Source organism: Mobula hypostoma, chromosome 9 (assembly GCF_963921235.1).
Source record: "Mobula hypostoma chromosome 9, sMobHyp1.1, whole genome shotgun sequence".
In the NCBI taxonomy this organism is placed as follows: Eukaryota; Metazoa; Chordata; class Chondrichthyes; order Myliobatiformes; family Myliobatidae; genus Mobula; species Mobula hypostoma.
In genome coordinates, this window is record NC_086105.1 from 25,146,461 (window position 1) to 25,171,971 (window position 25,511).

Here is a 25,511-nt window from a genome sequence, read left to right on the forward strand (position 1 = left end):
TGCTGGCATTTATAGCGAGAGGATTCGAGTACAGGAGCAGGGAGGTACTACTGCAGTTGTACAAGGCCTTGGTGAGACCACACCTGGAGTATTGTGTGCAGTTTTGGTCCCCTAATCTGAGGAAAGACATCCTTGCCATAGAGGGAGTACAAAGAAGGTTCACCAGATTGATTCCTGGGATGGCAGGACTTTCATATGAAGAAAGACTGAATGAACTGGGCTTGTACTCGTTGGAATTTAGAAGATTGAGGGGGGATCTGATTGAAACGTATAAAATCCTAAAGGGATTGGACAGGCTAGATGCAGGAAGATTGTTCCCGATGTTGGGGAAGTCCAGAACGAGGGGCCACAGTTTGAGGATAGAGGGGAAGCCTTTTAGGACCGAGATTAGGAAAAACTTCTTCACACAGAGAGTGGTGAATCTGTGGAATTCTCTGCCACAGGAAACAGTTGAGGCCAGTTCATTGGCTATATTTAAGAGGGAGTTAGATATGGCCCTTGTGGCTACGGGGGTCATGGGGTGTGGAGGGAAGGCTGGGGCGGGGTTCTGAGTTGGATGATCAGCCATGATCATAATAAATGGCGGTGCAGGCTCGAAGGGCCGAATGGCCTACTCCTGCACCTATTTTCTATGTTTCTATGTTTCTACATGGAAAACATTTTAACCCAAAGCCTCATTTGCCTGTTGTGATTATATAGAGAGTTATGTGCACTGACTAGTATTCTCATGAGTAAAGATCTTTTGCCACAGTGCTAAGATTTAAGAATTTAATCTAAGCCATCTGTTCAATGCCCTACTAAAGAATGCAGCAGTGTCACAGGAGTTATTGTGCAGGTGACATTTTAATCAGTATCTGTTTCCTCGGTTCCAATTAGAGATATTATCTTACATCCCTTCTGACATATGAACATACAGCGTGCAATTGTTCAAACTTACTAACATCATTTACTAATCATGTAAGATGTTTATATTTATATCTATTGTTAATCCCCTTACATTAGTTGGAGGAATGGAAAACAATTTATATACTAATTATTCTTGTTTGCTGCTGCACTGATAGATGAAATCATTTCAAATACCGTAATTATCGCTAAAATGAAGGGGTAAACAATGGATTTTAAAGTGAAGTATCTTTTTCAAACAGCACCAAGCCACTCAGCTGCTTCCTAATAATGGCTACAAACACCAGTCCCTTTGCCTTTTCTCCTCCCCTCTTCTTCAAGTGGCAACAGTAACCCTTTTCTAAATTTAATCTGTGGTGAGAATCATCCTCTCTTGCTTCCATCTTCCAGATTGGTTTCAGAAACATAAATCATTCTTTTGCTGGGGAGTAAAAGAAGAGTCGGGCTTTTTCCAGTAACTTACATTTCTCCCTTAATTAAGATAACCAAACATAATATTCATTCTTTTATTTGCTGTTTGAGGGATCTTTCTTTGTTTAAGTCAGCCACATCATAAAAGTAGCCACACCTCAACAATTAATCCCATTGATATGCAGTGCACTTGTGGATATGCAAAGCATTACATAAATACAAATATATTTTATTTCTTCCTTTATGTCTTAATTGATTGGGCACTAACATCACTGCTACGTCTCTGTCACCAGTTCATTTTCTCCATGTACTTTTGTATCAGCTCTGGCGTGGGTTCTTTACTTTGAATAAATCTGTTATGACTGACAGCTGATACCACTCTGAGGATTATCTTTTATCTTTGCATTATCAAAGCTTGCAGTGATAATGCCAGTTTTTGTCCATTGTAATTTTTAGCAACTGTTATGTTATTTTCCCATTCTCTGCTGTCCAGACATGTCTGCTTGCCAGGCCTAGATACCAGGACTTCAAAAGGATAGGGTATGATGTGTGATAAAGACGCCATTCTCTTTTTGTCAGTGGTAGAAGTGACTCATTTAGGACTTAATAATTCAAATCTTTTCAGTTGGTCCAGACATAAATTTGGACAGTCCAAAGCTAATCTCAACATATAAGGCTGCAAGTCTCACGCAGCAAGACGATTTCATTGAATTCATTTGTTAGATAAACAACGACATTTTAGATAGAATAATTATTTAAGAAAATACACAATGCAGTGAAACATTTTACCTCCCCCATTAGCAAATAGATGGCTGGCAATTTGGAGATACGTCTCTGTCATAGGAGGTGCAAGGCGTTCCTTCCCTCTGCTAACCTGCGGGTCGCCCTTGGGCAAAGTGTAGCACCTGCTTAGCCTCCCCTCCCCCGACCCCCACCCCCCGATCAGGGTCACGTGAAGCCATGGGAGCAGGATGGATGGTCGTATGAGCAGCTGGTGAACATCACAAATCCTGGTTATGCGACCAATGGCACCAAGCAGACAATCTCTGAAGAGTATTGGTTATGGTCTGGGGTCACCCGTCTTGTAAAGGCTCTGCCTAGAAGAAGGCAACGGCGAATCACTGCCGTAAAAAGATTAGCCAAGAGCAATCATGGTCAAAGACAATGATCACCCACATCATACAACATGGTACATAATGATGATGATGCTGTTGACAATGATGAGTGGGGAAGGGAAGCTGTACAGACATTGGACTAGAAGCTGAGTACATTGAATAATGCTTTAGAAGTGCCATGTGATAGAGTCTTGCCTGAAACCCTGATCCTCTATAGCATTTGTCAATGAATCGTAGTGTGGTTCTACAGCTCTCCTAAGGCATAGTGTGGTCGTCCAAAGCATGAAGGTTTCTGGGCGTGCAGCACATCATCTTTTGACTGTAGTCATTGCTGCGACATTGCTTTGATGATAGTCTCGAGATGTGTGACACAATTAATTTGTTCCTTATTAATGAGACCCTTACAAACCTGATCCCTATCCGTCAGCACTGCATCTTCAGTCATCTGCCAGTCAAGGCAAAACTGCCCCAATCTGTACCACAATTCGCAGCTGAGAGACCCCATGGTAATCGCAGTTTGCACCCGTTGCTAAACACATTTTCAATTACCTACAGAGGGCCAACTTTTGCAAATCTAACACAGATAATGGACACATTAAAATGCCACTCAGTCATTGCCTTGCATAATAGTACTCTCCCAGTGCCCTGTTAAGCTGTACTGCTACGTGCAACAGAACTTGTCATACTTCCAGTCATAATTATTACAAATGATTGGTGTGTTAAGTTGACAGTGTGGCACTCCTCACATAGAATCTTTCTAACACATTACCTCAAGCGGGGAGAAATAAGACTTAGGAGAGCTGCAGAATTTACATAGACATCCCTCTCCATATTTTTAAATATTATTTTATTAATGCTAATTATTAGTCATCAGTATTCCATTTTTCATTTGTCAAAACATACTTTTTATAAAAAACTTATAAGTAGCAATTGAATCATCCTAACAGGCAGATAATTCTGAGATAAATGAAAACTCTTTTATCTGTGGAGCAAAGCAGTATTTTCTTTACAGAAATACAATAGGCATTGTAAGCACATGCACTATTAACTATATGCAAATTATTAAATTAACATCTAATAATGAAGTTCATCGGCTTTAGTACTTTGCCCCCAAACTTAAGTCATGTCATCAAGGCCCAAGTCTGTATTCAGAAGTGTGAAAAAAGGGATGTCCAATGATAATTTTTAGGCAGGGTAAAATACAGTTTTGTGATGTCTGCTGCCTTTTATTCCACATATTCTTTAATTTCATTTTGACAAAGAATAAGCAGAACGAACTTAGTAAATATTTCGCATCAGTCTTCACTGTGGAAAACACTAGCAGTACACAGGAATTTGAGAATGGCAGGGGCAGGTGAGTGTAATTGTTATTACTAAGGGCAAAGTTCTGGGGAAGCTGAAAGATCTGAAGGTAGATAAGTCACCTGGTCCAGATAAACTACACCCCAGAGTTCTGAAGGCAGTAGATGGAGAGATGGTGGAGGCATTAGTAATGATCTTTCAAGATTCAATAGATTCCAGAGGACAGGAAAATTGTAAATGTCACTCCACTCTTTAAGAAGGGAGGGAGGCAGATGAAAGGAAATTGTAGGCCAGTTAGCCTGACTTCAGTGGTTGGGTAGTTGTTGGGGTCTATCATTAATGATGAGGCTTCAGGTACTTGGAGACATATGATGAAGCAGACAAAAGTCAACATGGTTTCCTTAAGGGGAAAGCTTTCCTGATAAATCTGCTGGAATTCTTTGAGGGAATAACAGATAAGATAGACAAAGGAGAGTCAGTGGATGTTCTTTACTTGGAGTTGCAGAAAGCTGTTGACAAAGTGTTGCATATGAGGCTGGTTAACAGGATAAGAGCCATGGTATTACAGGAAAAATAGAAAATTGGCTGATCAGCAGGAGGCAAACCGTCAGAATGAGTTGGCTGCCAGTGACAAATGGTGGTCCACAGGGGCTAGTATCGGGACTGCTTCTTTTCTCATTATAAATCAACGATTTGGATGAAGGGATTGATGGCTTTGTGGCCAGGTTGACGACAAATAAAGGATAGGTGGAGGGCCAAATAGTGTTCTGGAAGGAGAGAGTCTGCAGAGGTACTTGCATAGATTGGGAGAATGGGTAAAGAAGTGGAATTTAGAGTAAGGACATGCTTGGTCATGTACTTTTGATAGAAGGAATAAAGGTGTAGACTATTTTCTAAATGGGGAGAAAATCCAAAATTCAGAGATGCAAAGGGACTTGTGAGTCCTTCTGCAGGATTCCCTAAAGGTTAACTTGTAGGTTGAGTCCGTGGTAAGAAAGTGAAATGCGATGTCGAGGGGACTAGAATATAAGAACAAGGATGTGATGCTGAGGTTTTATAAGGCACTGGTCAGACCACACTTGGAGTATTGTGAGCAGTTTTGAGCCCCTATCTAATAAAGATTTTCTGGCGTTGGAGAGGGTCCAGTGGAGATTCACGAGAAAGATTCTGGGAATGAAAGGGTTTACATACGAGGAGGGTTTGAAGGTTCTGGGCCTGTACTTGCTAAGGTTTAGAAGAAGGAGGGGGGATCTCACTGAAACCTATAGAGTACTGAAATGTCTGGACAGAGTTGAGTGGGGAGGATGTTTCTTTAGTGAGGGAGTCTAGAACCAGAGGGCACAGCCACTGAATAGAGAGACATCCATTTAGAACAGAAATGAGAAACAATTTCTTGAGTCAGAGAGAGGTGAAGCTGAGAAATTCATTGTCATGGATGGCTGTGGAGGCCAAGTCAGTAAGTATATTTAAAGCGTAGGTTGATAGGTTCTTGGATAGTGAGGGAGTCAAAGGTTATGGGGAGAAGGTAGAAGAATGGGGTTGAGGGGGATGATAAATCAGGCATGACCGAATGACGGAGCAAACTAGACGGGCCGAGTGGCTTAATTCTGCTCCTATGTCTTATGATCTTATGGTGTTATGTCTATGAATTTTCCTCTTGATATACACATCATTAAAAGATAATGTAGAATTATCAGGCATCAGAAAACATTCTACAGATTTAAAAAATTCCTGAACTCTACTCATATTCAGCAATTATCACAAACTGTTTTTGTGACCCCTGTGATGCATTTATTTATATTTTTGTCTTTAGGATACAAGAACTGCTTGAAAGAGATGTAGTTATTTTTCATCATCAGTTACCTTGAGGGGACTGTGATGAGCCCTCTCCTTGAACTATTCCAATTCTTGTGGTGTTGTTGCTCCCATGATGATAGGGAAGTGCAGAATATTAGTTGTAGTGACAATGAAAGAGCATTTGTATGTGTCCACCTCAAATGGTAAATGAATTAAAGGCGAGCTTGGAGGTGACCATATTCCCCTGACGTGGCTCCACGTATTTCTCAGAGGTAAAAGGCAGGAGAAGGACATAAAGTAACTTTCTTTACCCAGAAGTGGTCTTATAAATAACACTTTTCATCAATGGTTATTCAATCGACTTATCTTCATCTTAACTAATCACCTTTTCATCTCATTAACTAATACACTGAATGTTTCATTCCCTGATTTTATCTTTCATTGTGTTGATCAAATTGACAAAATCCCAGTCTACAGGAAGGAACTGAAATTCCTAGAGAGGGAACAGAAAGGATTTACTCACAAAACTGCTAGGAGGTAGGATTTCCGTTATGAGGGTAGAGTAGAGAATCTGGGTTTGCTTGCCTTACAGCAGAAAAGGTTAGAAGAAGATTTGATGAAAGTGTACAAGGTCATGAACAAATAATAAACCATAAATAGAGAATTTCCATTGGCTGGTAGGGTGCAGACTACAAGTCACACATCTGGGTTTCCATGAGGAAAAACTACTTTTATGCATAAATAATTATGAGCAGCATAGGTGGACTAAACAGACGGTATCTTTATCCCAGGGTTGAAATGTGCATGTATTTAAGATGAGAGAGGGTAAATTCAAAGGAGGTGTGAGGGGAAAGTTTTTACACAGGTAGTTGTGGGTGTCTGGAATGCACTGCCCGAGGTGGTGGTAGAGACAGATAATTTACATTAGGGACTTCGAAGAGAAATTTAGATGCTCACATGAATGTGAGTAAAGTGGTAAGGTATGAACATTGTGTAGGCAGAAGAGATTAGTTAACCATTTAATTAGTAGTTTAATTGGTTCGGCACAACATTGTGGACCGCAGGGCCTGTTTCTGAGCTGTAGTGCTCTATATTCTATGATCTATATTTATGAGCAGGAAAGCCTGAGGTTTGGTGTTTGTAGACTCAATTATGGCCTTCAAAGTGTACTGGAGAAATACTTAAAAGAAAACAATGTGGGAGCGAATGGGACTGATTTAATCATACTACAAATAACTGCTACAAACATGGAAGGAGGAATGAATTACTTCTGCCATAAAGGTTTATGATCTTGCTCTGGATATTGTGCATGTACAGCCTAGGCAGTCATAATACATACTCAGCAGGTTTTTGTTTAAATAATGAAAATAATAATAACAAGGGAATAAGGGGTGACATCAAAGTAAGGTAATATGAATGTGAATAACTTGGTTAAATGCTATTAAGAAAATCTTTGATGCAAGCAGCTATGATTTGCCCCCAACTCACATTCTCAGGACATCTATATGTGAATAGGAATATATTTGTAAACTTTGAATGATGCAAAGCTGAGGTTAATATACAAAGTAAAATAATAATCTGCACTTGATGGCCCCAACAGCATTCCATTGGCACAAAGAAGGCTAGAAGTAAATCTCCATCAGTCTCTAAAATATCATTATCTCATCAATATAACTTTTAGAATATTTATTTTAACTAGAAAGAATATCAATTTCTCTTATTAGTCTGTGTTAAAATAAACATTTAGTATTTGGTTTTATAATTTCAAGCTGAGCTTCTTTCGAATTTTCATTTGACTAAATATTGTTGAACGTCTGCCAGCAAAGCCTCCAGTTCTATGTTCATGCTGGAAAATCTGTATCCATGTCCTTGTCAAACTTAGTGTAATCAGCTCCGGAGGAGGGAGACAGACTGACAGTTAGTGCGCCTGGGAGTCTTGATATTGAAATCACTTTGGATTTGACCTGGAAGTTACACAATAAAGTTACTAGATTTATGTTAACTGTGGCAGGCAGATCTGCCTTTTCTATTGCATACCTTCAGAATAGAATCCTTCAACATTTCAATAATAATTACACTGCCTGTGGTTTGTTCCATAACAGAGCGCTCTTAATTTAGAATTCCTGTGGGACCTAAGTACATTTTGCAGTTTTAGAATACAGATTGTTCTATGAACTGGAATAAGTATGTGTAATGAAAGCCATAAGTTCCTTACACCTGTTATCCTTCAGTGGTGATAGAAACATACAAGGATTTAGGTTAGAGATATTGGACAAACAACTCACAATCCAGCTATCATTTCAAGAGACCAGCTTGAAAATTAGAAGCAGGCATTAATTTCAGGAACATAGCTCTAAGTTCCCGGTGCTAGCTTCATATATAAAAATGTTTTCGCATAATTATATATTTTTCTAAGGAAATGTTGGAAATAAATTGCAGTGCAGCCAACACCTGACAACAGAAAAGACACATTAGCATTTTAGCTATCAATTATCACACCTCTCCTTTAACATCCTGGCAGACACAAATTTTCTCAAATTATACTATTACAGCAGTCAAAAAATAGAATGCGAGAGTCTTTTTTGGTGATCAGACAAGAAGCACAACAATTTTATTTTACTTAGGCTCTTTGATCATTGTAAGTAAAATCACCTCTCCCACTAGGACCAGCACATCCTAGCAGTGGTGAGCTTCCTGCACTCCCTGCTAACTCTTAGAGTGAGCACACTTTTTCCTGTCATAGATCACTCTGCATTGTTGACTTGTATCAACTTGATCCTTGATGAAAAGCCATGGGTGGTCCAGAGGGTTAAAGCAATTCAATTCCATAACATGAAAAGGCTAGCAAACTTGATTCATGTAACACCAAAAGAAAATTTAAACACTTATTCTGAATAAATATTCTCTTTGAATATTTATTCAGAAACTTCCAAAAAAGACTGAGGCAAACAGTATTTTAAGCTATAAAAATGATTAATTAAACAATTAGTTACATAAGAACACAGGAAGTGGATGCAGTGGAGGCCCCACTTTCCCCTGTGTTAGTCAAAAAGTCATAACCATGCCCATAACCATAAATCAACTCTCCTTTAGATCACCCTACACTCTGACCAATGTATATAAATTTGTTCTCAAGTCAACCAAGAATTTTCAAAGTTCAATGTTCAAAGTAAATTTATTCTTAAAGCACATATGTGTTACCGCATTCTTCCTCGAGATACATTTTCTTGTAGGCATTTACAGGAAACTTACAGGGCACTGGTGTTTCCCTACCAGTCCATGATGCAACTGCTATTTCAGAGGATCTCTCCTGGGTCCAGCGCATGTGCCATTAAGAAGAAAGCATGACCCTGCCTCCACTTGTGTAGAGGTTTGTGAAGGTTCACCAAGTGATCTAAAACTTTGACAAACTTCTATAGAGGTGTGGTGGAGAGTACATTGACTGGTGGTGTCATGGACTGGTATCAAAACATCAATGCCCTTGAACAGAAAAGCCTACAAAAAGTAATGGATACAGACCAGTCTATCACGGTAAAGTCCTCCCCACCATTGAGCTCATCTACAAAGAGTGCGGCCACAGGAAAGCATCATCCATCATCAAGGACCCCTAATATTGCAGGCTATGTTCCCTTCTTCCTGTTGCCATCAAGAAGAAGATTCGGGAGCTTCAGGACCTACACCACTAGAGTTATTACCCCTCAACCATCAGGCTCCTGAACCAGAGGGGTTAACTTCACTCAACTTCACTCACCCCATCACTGAACTTTTTCCACAACCTATGGACTCACTTTAAATGATTCTTCATCTCCTGTTCTTAATATTTACTTTTTATTTATTATTATTAATTTTAATTTTTTTCCTGCAGCTCAAGCTGGTAAAGCCTGTGGTACGAGCATAGTCAATCACACTGATTCTCAATTACTAGGAACTTTCAGAGGATTCTAGGGGTGCTTAGTATTCTGGCTTTCTGAAGACTTACATGGATATTGCTGTGTAGCCCTAATTGTTTAATTCTATTGTGATGTGCCTTTGCAATGATACCAGTTGTAGATATCAGGATAATGGATCAGGATAATGTACACCTTGTTCATGTTCCATATTCTTTCAAGTTCCACTTTTAATTTAGCATATTTCTGGTGGTTTTCACTTATTGATTTCTGTATGTTATGTGTGTTTGGAATGCTATACCTATTAAGTAAGTTGTTCTTGCTTGTTTATCCTGTAATATTATACCTGGATGGTTGTTGTGGATTGACCTATCTGTAATAACGGTTCAGTCACAATATAATTTGTTGGAATCTGACTCTAAAACTGGATCAAGCTTGTACTTATAGTAAGATATGATTTCTTTTATGAGTTAGTATTTTAAAGCAAGGTTTTGGTGCGTGATGTTTGTCACTTGATTATGTCTCTGCAAGTAATTAGATTGAGTTAAACTGCTGCAGGATTCTGTAATGCTTTGGATTGTTTCTGGTTTCTCTTGGCATTTTCTGCATTCATCATCTCAAATTTGTTGGTCTTTTATTATATATTTTCAATATTTTTTGTGTTAACCACCTGGTCCTGTACTGTTACAAGGAAGCCTTCTGTTTCTGGGAAGGGGGCTCCAACTCTGAGCCAAGAATTGGATACTTCCTTGTCGACATCCCGTCTGCTGATCTCCTGGGGATGTCTTCCATGGAGGGTCATGCTCTTCCTTTGGTTAACTTTTTCTTCAATAGTGATAATTTCTTCATGTTTCTGGATTGTGTTCTCATATATGTTTACTGGTGTGTACTTCTTATTGGAATTCCATATGTTCACATGGAGTGCTGAGTCCTGTTTTCATTGATAAAATTATATCCTTAAAGGTTTATCTGACTGTTGCGTAAATTTTTAATGTCAGTTATCGTCTTCCTCCTTCTGTCCCAGGTAAGCATATTCCAGTGTACATAGTGTTTTCTGAAATTTGCCATTTCAGTTCTTATATTTCTTTGTAAATTTTCCAGATCAACTTTCAGGCTAAGGTATTATGCCAAAATAATACATTAATGTCAGTATTGCAAAAGTGTTTATTGCCTTTGTTATCTTTTTACTGTTGAACTCTGTTTGGCAGATTTTCTTAAGTCTTGAAGTAAGTTCTCTCAGCAATTCTCTCTTTATCACACTATGATCTATTTTCTTTGTTTGTTGATGTCCCAGATACTTACATGTTATATGTTCATCCATCAGTTGTATTGTATCCTGTTGCTCTGTTTTTCATTCTATTAGCTCTCTTGCACCCTTCACTATGTTTAATGTTCTGCATTTATCTAGTCCAAGTTCACCTTTGTATCTCTTCAAAGTAGTTCTACTATTTGAATTAATTGCTTTAGCTTTACTGATGAAGGAGCATATTATTTCAAGTTATCCATGTATAGAAGGTACATCAAGGTATAATTCATTTCATCGTTTCTGATTTGATATCCAAGTTTCCTCTGATTCAATACATTAGAAAGTGGGTTTAAAGTTAGACAGTCGCCCTGGAAAATGCCTTGGTTTATTTTAATAATGGTGGTTGTTCTTTTTTGGTTGTTGATAGACAGGGTGATTATAGTACACCAGTGCTTCATCAGATGTTGGAATTTCACAAGTAATTGTGTTGTTTATATGTATATTAAGAACTTCATGAGTGTGAGACAGAATCCAATGCTTTTGGTAGTCAATATAGCATGAAAGATTTCTGCTTTTCCGCCAAGCTTGATTTGGAATTACTGAATCTGTTATCACTTGTTCCTTACATCCTTTCATCACCTTACGGCATAATTTCTGCTCTTCTGTAAGTATATAGTGGTTATGTAAGTGAGTGGTGATTAGTTGCGAGATGCATGATGTTACAATTTTATATATAGTTTGTAAACAAGTCATTGGTCATATTTTGATGGATCATTTGTGATTTCCCCTTTAGGCAGGAGAAATGTTTTACCTTCTGTCAAAAATTCTGGCACTTTTCAATTCAAGTCAAGTTTATTGCCATTTAACTATATACATGTAAGACGCCAAACATGACAACATTTCTCCAGACCAGGGTGTAAAGCACTGCAGTGTACATAACACACTTAACACATAATAACTTATGAAAGTAAGGATGAAATCTGCTGATGGATCACACATAAATAAGCAAACTGAAGTGCATACATTAAATATTTTAGATACTTTGAATAAAATTGTTGATATGCATTAAATAGGTATGGATGAAGGCAAGTACTTTTCCAGTAGTGGGTATTTTTTATAATATTATTACTATTATTATTCCATTTTTTTCTTTTTGTATTTGTACAGTTTGTTACCTTTTGTACATTGATTGTTTGTCTGTCCTGTTGGGAGTGGTCTTTCATTGATTCAGTTGTGTTTCCTGTATCTAGACCCTAAGTCACAGGAGCAGAATTAGAGCATTCAGACCATCGAGTCTCTTCCACTATTCCATCATGGCTGATTTATTATCCTTCTCAATTCCATTCTCCTGCCTTCTCCCCATAACCTTTGACACCCTGATTAATCAAGAATCTATCAGTCTCTGTCTTAAACACACCCAATGAACTCGCCTGCACTACCGTCTATGAGAATGAGTTTTGCAGAGATATTTTCCCTCATCTCTGCTCCAAATGGATATCCCTTTATTCTGAGGCTGTGCCCTTTAGTCTTAGACTCACCCTCCTCTCCACATCCACTTTATCCGGACTTTTCAATATTCGATAGATTGCAGTGAGATCCCCCCTCATTCCTCTAAACGCCAGCAAGTGCAGGCCCATAGCTATCAAAAGCTTCTCATATGTTAACCCGCTCATTCCTTGGGGTCATCCTCTTGAAATTCCTCTGGGCGCGCTCCATACCAGCACATCTTTTCTTCAATAAGGGGCCCAAAATGGCTTAAAATATTCCAAGTGTGATCTGATCAATGCCTTATAAAGCACCAGCATTACATCCTTGCTTCTTGTTCTAGTCCTCTTGAAACGAATGCTAACATTGCACTTGCCTTCCTTACCTGCAAGTTAACCTTTAGGGAATCCTGCACAATGGCTCCCAAGTCCCTCTGCACCTCTGATTTTTGAATTTTCTTCCCATTTAGAAAATAGTCCATGCTTTTTTTCCTTGTGCCAAAGTGCATGACTGTACACTTCCCTACATTATATTCCATTTGCTACTTCTTTGCCCATTCCCCAATCTATCTAAATCCTTCTGCAGACACCCTGCTTCCTCAACACCACCTGCCCCTCCACATAGCTTCGTGTCATCCATGAACTTGGCCACAAAGCCATCAATCCCGTGATCCAAATCATTGACATACTACGTGAAAAGAAACAGTTCCAACATCGACTCCAGCGGCACACCATTAGTCACCGGCAGGCATCCACAAAAGACCCCTTTTTATTCCCACTCTTTGCCTCCTTCCAGTCAGCCAATTTTATATCCAAGCTTCTACCTTTCCTGTAATACCACGGACTCTGATCTCGTTAAGCAGCCTCATGTGCAGCACCTTGTCAAAGGCTTTCTGAAAATCCAAATAAACAACATCCACCAACTCTCCTTTGTCTATCTTTCCTGTTATTTCGTCAAAGAATTCCAACAGATTTGTTAGGCAAGATTTCTCCTTTAGAAAACCATGCTGACTTTGGCCTATTTTATCAAGTGCCTCCAAGTAGCCTGAAACCTTATCCTTAATAATAGTCTCCAACATCTTTCCAACCACATAGAACAGGCTAACTGGCCTATAATTTCATTTCTTCTGTCTCTGTCTCTTCTTAAAGAGTAGAGTGACATGAGCAAATTTCCAGTCCACAGGAATCATTCCAGAATCTAGTGATTCTTGACAGATAATTCCTAATGCCTCCACAATCTCTTCAGCTACCTCTTTCAGAAACCTGGAGTGTAGTCCATCTGGTCCAGGTGACTTATCTACCTTCAGGCTTTTTATTTTCCCAAGTGCATTCCCCTTAGTAATAGCAATGACACTCACTTCTACCCCTGACATTTCCACAATTCTGGCATTCTGCTGGTGTCTTCCACAATGACACAAAAGAAGTTCCGCTGCCATTTCTTCGTCCGCCATTACTACCTCTCTATCACCATTTTCCAGCGGTCCAATATCACTCTTGTCTCTCTATTATAGCCATATAACAATTACAGCATGGAAACAGGCCATCTCGGCCCTTCTATTCTGTGCTGAACTCTTACTCTCACCTAGTCCCACCGACCTGCACTCAGCCCATAACCCTCCATTCCTTTCTTGTCCATATATCTATCCAATTTAACTTTAAACGACAACATAGAACCTGCCTCAACCACTTCTGCTGGAAGTTCGTTCCACACAGCTACCACTCTCTGAGTAAAGAAGTTCCCGCTCATGTTATCCCTAAACTTTTGTCCTTTAACTCTCAACTCATGTCCTCTTGTTTGAATCTTCCCCACCCTCAATGGAAAAAGCCTATCCACGTCAACTCTATCTATCCCCATCATAATTTTAAATACCTCTATCAAGTCCCCCCTCAACCTTCTACGCTCCAAAGAATACAGACCGAACTTGTTCAACCTTTCTCTGTAACTTAGGTGATGAAACCCAGGTAACATTCTAGTAAATCTTCTCTGTATTCTCTCTATTTTCTTGACATTTTTCCTATAATTCAGTGACCAAAACTGTACACAATACTCCAAGTTTGGCCTTACCAATGCCTTGTACAATTTCAACATTACATCCCAACTCATATACTCAATGCTCTGATTTATAAAGGTCAGCATACCAAAAGCTTTCTTCACCACCCTATCCACATGAGATTCCACCTTCAGGGAACTATGCACCATTACTCCTGGATCCCTCTGTTCTACTGCATTCACCGGTTGTCTACAATACACCCCCATAAGTGTTACTACACCTTTCCCATTCCTCAATTCCACCCAAATAGCCTCCCTAGATGAGCCCTCTAATCTATCCTGCCAGAGCACTGCTGTAATATTTTCTCTGACAAGCAATGTAACACCTCCCCGTCTCGTCCCTCCGATTCTAGGGGAGGGGAGGAGAAGATGGCGGCGCAATGCAGCTTGCACGGCCGCTCTGAATGATATCGTATTTGTTAAGTAGGTACTGTGCACAATCCTGATTTGATGGAGACAGATGTGAGAAGCATGGAGGAACATCTGGGGAAACTTCTGAAATGCCTGCTTCGATGCCGCTGCTACTGTGCGATTGAGAATGTCTGGAGGGGAAGGCTCCAAATCCTCGGCTTTGCCTATTGCCTGTTGCCGGGGCCGGGGTTGAATCGCTCGGCAGAGATGGTGCTCGGTGCTTGGTGTCGGAGGGCTGGTCGGAGGTTCGAAGTTTTCGGATGGACTCAAGAGTCAGCTATGGTCGGGTGCTTCCAGGGTGCTGCATTGGCAAGTTTGCGGCGCTGGAGGTTCATGGCAGGGAGAGTTTCTCCCTTCTACTGTCTGCGTGGGATGATGGGACTTTCGGGAGACTTTGAAACTTCTTTTTTTACCATGCCCATGGTCTGTTCTTTATCAAATTATGGTATTGCTTTGCACTGTTGTAACTATATGTTATAATTATGTGGTTTTTGTCAGTTTTTTTAGTCTTGGTTTGTCTTGTTTTTCTGTGATATCATACTGGAGGAACATTGCATCATTTCCTAATGCATGCATTACTAAATGACAATAAAAGAGGACTGCATGTCCTCATCATCTAACCTAATCTAATCTATCACACCTGAAGCAATTAAATCCAGGAATATTTAGTTGCCAATCACACCTCTCCTGTAACCATGTTTCACTAATAGCTACGACATCATACTTCCAGGTATCAATCCATGCTTTAAGCTCATCCACCTTTCTTATAATGCTCCTAGCATTAAAATAAATGCATTTAAGAGATTTTCCACCTCTTACTCTCTGTTTATCACTAACGGGGCAAACAACTTTAATATTTTCTTTTTCTTCCTTCTCCCCTACATCTGTTCCTACACTCTGGTTCCCCTCCCCTCTTGTATCTAGTTTAAATCCACTGGAGCTTCTCTAGTAAACCTACCTGCAAGAATATTTGTCCCCCTTCAGTTCAGATGTAAACCGTCCCGCCGGAACAGGTCCCACCTTCCCTGGAAAACTGCCCATTACTCTTTATACATCTGAAGAAACTTCTAGTACTGTATCCTCTTTTATGTTATTGACTAGCTTACTTTCATATTTCATCTTTTGTCTCTTTATGGCTTTCTTTTAGTTGCCTTCTGTTGGCTTTTAAAAGCTTTTCGATCCTCTACATTCCCATTAAACTTTGATATATATTTTGCTCTCTCTTTTGTTTTTATGCTGCCTTTGACTTACCTTGTCAGACATGGTTACTTCATCTTCCCTTTAGAATACAGTACTTCATCTTTGGGATGTATCTTTCCTGTGCCTTCCGAATTTCCCCCATAAGCACTAGCCATTTCTATCCTGCCAACAATGCAATCTGAATTACTGTGAATACCCACAATAAAATGAATCCCTGGGTTGTACATGGTGACATATGTATTTTGATAATAAATGTACATTGTACTTTTGTACCTTGGATACTCTCCCCTGTATTATAGGAGTTTGTCAAAGTTTTTGTCAAAAACAAAGGAAGTTGAGATAGTGTCATGCCTTCTTTGTGATGACACTTTGGTGCTGGTCACAGAACAGATCCTCTGATGTTAATACCAAGGAATTTAAAGCTACTGACCCTCTCCACCTCTGTTCCCCTAATGTGGGCCATCTGATGGAACTCCAGCTTCTTCGTCCTCTCTTTGAAAATCAGTTCTATGGTTTCGGTGACATTGAGTGAGAGGTTGTTGTTAACAATTTCCAATCTCCCTCCTATATGCTGATTCATCATCATCTTTGATTCAGCCAACACCAGTGGAGTCATCAGCCAACTTAACTACCGCATAGAAGCCGCACTTGGCCATGCAATCAAAAGTATAAAGTGATATATACTTTCAAGAGGTTGGTCAGGAAGCACACATGTGCTGATGGTGATTGTAGAGAAGATGTTGTTGGCAATCTGTACTGATGGGGGTCTACGTGTGAGGAAATCAAAGATCCAGGTCCACAGGGAGGTACCAAGGTCTAGATCTTGCAGCTTAATGATGAGTTGAGTGGATAATGGTGTTGAATGCTGAGCTTTGGACAATGAAGAGCATCCTGACATATGCATCTTCATTGTCCTGGTGAATGGAGAAGTGTAGAGCCAAAAAGTGGCATCTGCTGTTAACCTGTTGTGACGGTAGATAAATTGGAGTGGATCCTGTTATCTCCTCAGGCAAGAGTTGATATGCTTCATAACCAATTTCTCAAAGCACATCATCACGTCAGATGTAAGTGCTAATGGATGATAGTCAAAAACAAATAAAAAAAGGCACTGTTTGTCTCCCAACTCCAACCATTCGCCTCCAAGCTTCATCCATCAATCATCACTCATTCCACCTAGATCTACCTACCAGTCTCTGACTCAACACCCTCCCATTCCCCACCCACACCCTCCCCTCTATACTGGCTAACCTCCCTTTTTGTTTGACATTGCTTTCACCCCTGAGATGCTGCCTGAGCCACTGCGTTCCTCCAGTAGTTTGTTTTCTCGCTCCAGATTCAGCCTCGTGTACCTGCTTTACAGTTTGTTCTTTCTCTCACTCTCTTAGGACTACAGTGTTACATCTGCTCCTCCCACTGTGATAGCCGGAGCAATTCTGAAAGATCATCAAAAATGATTCTATTACAGCTAGGGTGCCAAAGACTTCTGCACAGTATTGTAGCAATTCTACGTATTGATCTGCACTGCTGCCGCAAAAAAAAACTGATTCTGACATGCGTCCCTATTGTGGGCTGAGAGAAAGAAGTGAGCAGAGAGAGAGGGAAATCATGGCTGGAAAAGGAGAAGGTAGAGTGGAGGGAGCGGGAAGCACCAGAGAGACATTCTATAATGATCAATAAACCAATTGTTGCCTGGTGTCTCAGGGCTGGGTGTGTCTGCACCCATGCCACCACCCTCCACCCCACGTCTGGCAGCCCTTCTCTGCCACCTCCCTGACACCACTCCACCCTCGCCATTCCCAGCACCCTTTTCTCCCACCAGATTTACAAACTCGCTCTCTGCTTCATGTTGACGAGTAGAGTACTGTGCAAAAGTCTTAGGCACCCTAGCTATATATATGTGTATAAGATTTTTGCACAGTAGTGTATATGTCTGCGGCCACCTGCCTTATAACCCTGGCATGCTGGTTAAAAAGTCAGGGGATTTGTCTAATATTAGTCCCTTAATTTCTCCAGTAATTTCTTGATAGCGATATCAACTACCCCAAATTGCTCTTCAGACTGATGACTCCCCATCTACATCTGTTACATTTATTTTGTCCTCTGTGGTGAAGATGATGGCAAAATGTTTTTAATGCTACCTTCATTTCTTTATACCCCTTTATAACTTAATTTGCTTCTGTTCTCAAAGAACCCGGTAATTAGAAATACAGTTATTTATCACAGAAACTTGCAGATTATCCCAGCTCATCTTTGCCCACCAGGTGTTTGCCTGAGCTCGTCATGCATGTCTGTATTTGGTCCATATCCCGTTAAATCTCATCCTATCCATTTGTCTTTTAAATAATGCAATTCCACTTACCTCGACTACTTCCTTCTTGCCACGCTTTTTAAACGTTGAAACTAAAATAGTATTCTATCTTACATTTCATACTGATTTTGAGCCATAGAGAGAAACAGCACGGAAGCAAGTTCTTCAGCCCATGAAGCGAGGTAGGGGAATGCTATTTAAATTGGCCAGTAAACTTCCAATCCGCTGATGTTTGGGAAGTGAGAGGATACAGGGGACCTAAAGGAAATCCACATCGATGTAGGGATACAGCAAAATCCATGCAGACAGCACCCAAGGTCAATTTGAACCCAGTCACTGCAGCAGAGACTGCGGCTTTATGAGCTAATATACCACTGTGATCTATCTTTAACTTTAAAAAAATAGCCATAGCCATCTCATATCACTCTGCTCGTCTTCTGGTTCCCACTATTTTGAGTAAAATTGAAATCTTTTTCAAGGTAATATTATCTTAATTTCCATAGTGAGCGACTGATGCATCCATTACCCTCTGGTAATTTTATTTCTCAACAAAATATACCTTTGTTGCTCCCCCACAAACAATCCTGTCTAATCAAGTAAACTTATTCAGTGGGTGAATTCCCTGGAATAAGCACTGGGAAACTATCAGAGGTCTGCACTCCACTCCTGAAACCCCAGGTGGAATTCAAAGTGCAGTTACTGCCATTGCTTAACCAGTGAGTTTGCACATGTAACCCTCCGGTTCTGTCCGCTGCGCAAGTCTAGGGAAGACAATCTCTCGCCCCGCCCAACGAGTGAGATTGAGGTGTGAGCTCACCCAAGAACCCCTGTTTGTGTGGACGCTGCGTGACTTGTTACCCTGTTACACATCAGTACCCCGAAATAACAGACAGTACATCATATACAATTAGACAATTTACCTTTATAATTCTTAATTTGAGTAAAGGGTTAGTAAAGAAAAAGCAAAAAGGAAAGGGCCCATTTTAATGAAACAGTCCAATGTGCACAAGTTGGAGCTCATGGTTTCCCCTTTGCCGTCCCTTCCATTGAATTCCCCGGGTCTTGTTGACTCCCAGCCCCGCTCCAAGTCCACTCCTATAATCTTTGCTTTCCAGCGTCTTCTCTCTCCATCTCCCGCCAGACAAAAGGCCCAGATCACCTCGGTGTCAGGCACACAGCTCAAAAACACACTCCCCTCATTGGACGGCTCACACTCCAAAGCACCCGTTATCTCTAACTATAACCCAAACACTGCTTCTACAGAAAGACCATCACGTTAGCAGTGAAACCTTTCCCAGGGGGTTACACACACACAAGACAGAACAATCAACTGGCCTGAGCAATGCAGTATTAATAAAGAAACAGTGAGCTTATCAACTAAATCTCTGGATTTCTTTAAAATATAAAGAACGACTCACAGTATTGTAGCACCATTCACAAGCCACAAGTCACAATATAAATATGCTCATTGGATAATCAGTTTTGCCATTATTGATCTGATCTAAAGAATTTTTAGAGTAGCAAAAAGACAAGGTTTAAAGTTCATTTTATTGTCAAAGTGTGCATGTGCAATATAACTCCGATATTTGTCTTCTCCAGACAGCCATGAAATAAATACCCATGAAAAATGAAAGAAACAAAACTCGCAGACCCCAGAATTCCCCCAACCCCTCCCTGCAGAAAAAAGACAACAGCAATAACAGACCCCACCCCTTCCTTGCAGAAAAGAACAGCAACAATACAACCCCTGACCCCTGCCCTGCAGAAAAACAGCAACAGTACAATCCCTGACCCCTCCCTGCCGAAAAAAATCACCGCAACAATAACATTCCCCGACCCTCCCCGGCAGAAAAAACGCAGCAACAGTGACAATCCTCGACCCCCCTCTCTCACACAATAAAACACAGCAACAATAACAATTCCCAACTTCCTCCCCCACAGAAAAAAACCAGCAATCAACCTCTTCACTCACAATAAAGAACAGCGACAGTAGCATCAAAAACCCCTGACTCCCCCACCCCCATCAACATGCAACGAACTTACGGATCACCTACCTGCCAATTCAATCAGCCACAAGAAAGAAAACACTGAAAACTGAAGGAGGCCCATATAAAGTACAGTCCAATTACATAAATCTCAGAACATTGAGACATCCTCTTCTGTTGATCGATGTGATGCTGCTAGATCTGTACATCCTGGTAAGTAATCAGGACCTTGGGTTATCATGCCTTCAAAAAAAAAGACATTTCTAACAGTGCAGCACTTCCTGGAATTGCTGCTTTGACTTTTTGTCTTGAGCCTTGATTGGCTCCATGGCTGACATGCCAAAAGTAATTGGTGTATTAATGTAACACTGCACTTCAAATAGGTTACAACCTGTTAAGGAAACAAATCTCACAGTGCCTGAAGTTCAGCGTTCATCAGGCAGAATCGTATCTGCATTGTTTGCCTCCAGAGTGAAACAATGGATTTGGGAAGGGCTTGGTATCAGCCTGCACGTTGATTAAGTCAGAAGTCTTATGAAAAATTAAATATAAATATTTCAGAATTTGAATCAGAGTCAGGTTTATTATCACTGACATATGTTATGAAATTTGTTGATGACCAATAACTTGAAGCTCCTCACCCTATCCAACACTGAACCCTCAGTGACTGCACTTCCCAACTTTGCATTCCTGAAGTCTACAATCAATTCCTTGGTCTTGCTGGCATTGATTGCAAGTTTGTGACACTACTGAACCAACCAATCTATCTCTCTTGAGTCTATCTCCTCGTCACCAACTGAGATTCTGCCAACAAATCTTTGTTCTTTAAACACCTAAGGTGAGAGTGGTCAGCAAGAAAGACCTCTGTATCCTCTGTGAATCCTGCAAATCAGTGACAAAGCCCTGAGCTTATATTACCTCTGGTGTCATACTGAATAATGTAGGTGGTCTTTAAACACGTTTCTTTAACTTAGTTTAATTAAAATTAGTGATAGACCAATTAATAAAACTAAGTCTTTTGTCATCCTAAACAAGTAGAATGTTGGTTGTGTCTGTGCTTTAACACACAAATGAAGACCTTTGGTTGAACTGAGCTGTACAACAGGTGACATTGCTAATCTTTTGCCCAGTTTGCCAGATTAGCTAGGAGATTTTTTTTATTGACAATGATCACTGACCAGTAAATGGATCTGACTAAGGACTGTCAAGGATCTATCCAATGTAAACAGAAGAGACTGGAAATGCTCTTCAAAGAAACTACAGAGTCCTTTGCAGAGATTTTTGCTTCAGCCTTGCCACAAGTGACGTTCCAGAGGACTGGAGGGTGGATAATGTGGCACTATCGCAAAGGGTAGCAAAAACAATCCAAAAAGCTACAGGACAGTGAGCCTGACTTCAGCAGTGGGTAAATTGTGAGAGGGGATTCTGAGGGACAAGATCTACCATTATTGGGAGAAATAGAGCCCTATTTGGGGCAATCAGTGTGGCTTTGTGTGTATGAAGTTGTGTCTGATAAAACTCTTGATGTTTTTTGAGGAGGTAACCAAGAGGTGAAATGAGGTGGGGTAGTGGATGTTGTCTATATGGGCTTTAGCAAGGCCTTTGACAAGGTCCCATTTGCCAGGCTAGCCTGGAAAGTTAGATTGCATGGGATCCAGAGGGAGATAGCAGATTGGATTCATCATTGGCTCAGTAGCAGGAAGCAGGGGATGACAGTCACAGGTTGTTTCTCAGACTGGAGGTCTGCGTCCAGTGGTGTGCCGCAGGGGTGGGTGCTGGGATCTTCATTTATATAAATTATGAACAACAATTTGGGTGTGAATGTATGTTTGTACAAGGCATAGTTAGTAAGTTTGTGGATGGTATTAAAATAGATAGTGTGGAAGGTTATGAAAAACACAGGGAGATCTTGATCATTTTGGTATGAGGGTAGAGAATTGACAAATGGCTTTCAATCTAAATAAATGTGAGGTATTGCATTTAGGGAGATCAAACTAAGGTACGACGCACAATGAATGGTTGTGCTCTGGGGAGTTTTATGGAACAGAGGGACATAGAAGTGGAACTGCATAGTTTACTAAAAGCAGCGTCACAGGTAGATCAGGTGATGAAGAAGACTTTTGGCATCCCTGCCTTCATCATTCAGGGCACTGAGTACAGGAATCGGGAAGTTATATTGATTATATAAGATGCTGGTGGGGCCACACTTAGTGCACAGTGTACAGTTTTGGTCTCCCTCCAATAGGATAAATGGTACTAAACTTGAAAGAGTATAGAAAAGATTTTAAACGCAAACAACAGGAATTCTGCAGATGCTGGAAATTCAAGCAACACACATCAAAGTTGCTGGTGAACGCAGCAGGCCAGGCAGCATCGCTGGTGAACGCAGCAGGCCAGGCAGCATCAGTGAGACCGATGCTTCCTACAGATGCTGCCTGGCCCGCTGCGTCCACCAGCAACTTTGATGTGTGTTGATAGAAAAGATTTACCAGGTTGTTGCCTGGGTTTGGAGACCTGAGTCATCAGGAGAGGTTGCGTAGACCAGGACTTTATTTCCCAGAATGTAGGAGATAGGGTGGTGACCTGATAGGACAGGGATTGCCAACCATTTTTATGCCACGAAATGATACCATTAAGCATGGGATCTGTGCACTCCAGGTTGGGAAGCCGCTGTGATAGAGGTAAGATCATGAGGGTCAAAGACAGGGTGAAAGCAGTTTTCTTCCCAAGGAGAGCGTGTAAACACACGAAAGCATACGATCAGAAAAGAGATATTTAAGAGGTACATCAGGGGCAGCTTCTTCACAGAAAGGGTGTTGTGGATTGGGAATAGGTTGCCAGAAATAGTGGTTGAAGTGGAGACATTATCAACATTTAACAAATATCTAATAAGTACATGGAAAGGACAGATTTGGAGAGTTTGTTTGCAGGGGCAACACAGTCAGCATGAACAAGTTGAACCAAAGGGCCCGTTTCCATGTCTGTGGAAAGAGAAACAGAGTTACCATTTCAGATCTTCTTGTATCTGCAGTTTTTTGATTAAAATACAAAGAAAGCCACATGTAGTGTTTGAGAAGATTCTAGGAGATAATGACTAACATACTCTCAAAACAGAAACATACATTCAACTAGTAACAGGGAGGCTGCTTCACGGCACACGAAACTGCTTATGTGAACAATCCTTAGACAGATGACAGTGATCAGGAGATAAAATAGAAAGAGCTACGAGTGCTCAGCTGATCAAGCAGCATCTGTGACGAAAGAAGCAGCCTTAAAATTTTGGGTTCATGTCTTTTCACAAGAATTTTAGTAAGTCACAGTTGTTGGAAGAGACTGAACATGGAAAAGCTAAAGGCAATAGGAAGCAAGTTCCAAGGGCCATGTATTGACTGAAACAATGGCCTTCCAGGGCAGTCCAGTTTACAGATCTTACAAAGGTACGGAAAGGCTGAGGGCACATTTCCTGCTGAATCATTCTTTCTATTTCCCCTTCCATGGGTTTTTCACTGTTTCCATCATTTTCTGTTCTTAGCTTAGTTTTAGCATCTGCAGTATTTAGTTTAAGCTTTGATAAACAATTGAATGTCAGTGATTATTAGTCAGCTCTTCACAAGAGATGGGACCCAGGCAGATATCCACTAACATGATTGCAAAAGGGAGTAGTAACTTTTCCAGAAATGAATGATCACCTTCACAGAGGTGAAATTCCTCAATATGAAACAGCTTGAATGGATTATATTTTTTCCATGCCACACAATTTCTAAGCTCAATTAATTTACCCACAGGGTTCAACCCTGTCTTTTTTCCTGCATCTCTGTAGTTGGACTGAGCATCACCTCAACAACACACACAAAATGCTGGAGGAACTCAGCAGGCCAGGCAGCATCTATGGAAAAGTATACGGTCGATGTTTTGGGCCGAAAACCTTTGGCAGGACTGGAGAGAAAAAAGATGAGTATATTTAAAAGGTGGGGGAGAGGAGAGAGAAGCACAAAGTGATAGGTGAAGCTGGGAGGGGGAGGAATGAAGTAAAGAGCTGGGAAGTTGATGAGAGAAAGAGACAGAAGGCCATGGAGTAAAGAAAAGGAGAACCAGAAGGAGGTGATGGGTGGGCAAGGAAATAAGGTGAGAGAGGGAAAAGGGGATGGGAAGTGTTGAAGGAGGGAGTGTGTGGGAGGCATTACTGGAAGTTCGTGAATTCGATGTTCATGCCATCAGGTTGGAGGCCACCCAAACAGAATTGTAAGGTGTTGCTCCTCCAACCTAAGTGTGGCTTCATCACGTCATGGATGGACATAATGGAATGGGAATGGTAAGTGGTATTAAAATGGGTGGCCACTGGGAGATCCCACTTTTTCAGGAGGATGGAGCGTAAGTGATCAGTAAAGCAGTCTCCCAATCTACCTCCGGTCTCACTGATATACAGGGGTCACACTGGGAGCACCAGACGCCGTATATGACCCCAGCAGACTCACAGGTGAAGTATCACCTCACCTGGAAGGACTGTTTAGGGCCCTGAATGGTAGTGAGGGAGGAGGTGTAAGGGGCAGGTGTAACACTTGTTCTGCTTGCAAGGATAAGTACCAGGAGGTGGATCAGTGGGGTAGGACAAATGGACAAAGGAGAGCAGATCGCTGCGGAAAGCAGGAAGTGGGGGAGGGGGAGGGAAAGATGTGCTTGGTAGTGGGATCCTTTTGGAGATTGGTGAAGTCTCAGAGAATTATGTGCTGGATGTGGAGGCTGGTGGGGTGGTAGGTGAAGACAAGAGGAACCCTATCCCTGGTAGGGTGGTGGGAAGATGGAGTAAGAGCAGACGTGCGTGAAATGGAAGAGTTGCGGTTGAGGGCAGTGTTGATAGTAGAGGAAGGGAAACCCCTTTCTTTGAAAAAGGAGGACATCACCTTTGTTCTAGAATGAAAAGCCTCATCCTGAGAGCAGATGTGGTGGAAACGGAGGAATTGAGCGAATTGAGCATCATCTGAAGGCTTTAGTAAGCTTCAAGTACAGTTGTAAAATGTCATATAAATTATTTTAGTGCAATAGAATTGCATAGTATGATCAACTAACCCAGTTCCTTAATATTTAAAATAAGTAGGCGAAGTGAACAATATTAAAGGATCACTTCTCTTCAATATCTTTATCAGAATATCTTTAAATGCATCACTGATTTATGTTAATCACTAGATCTTGTGACACTGTTGTATGAGAATAATAAGCAACCGTGTCAGTTGAATTTTCATACAAATTTATTATACAAGCTTGATAATAGCTTCAAGAGAGTTAAAGTCTGCAACATAGTTTAGTATTTGAAATGACTGATGAAGTTATCAAGTCTTGGTCTCATGATTTGATGGGATCAGAAGTTCTTGGCTGTGCTGTAATTAAATAAACCCCGCCAGCTGTCCATTCACC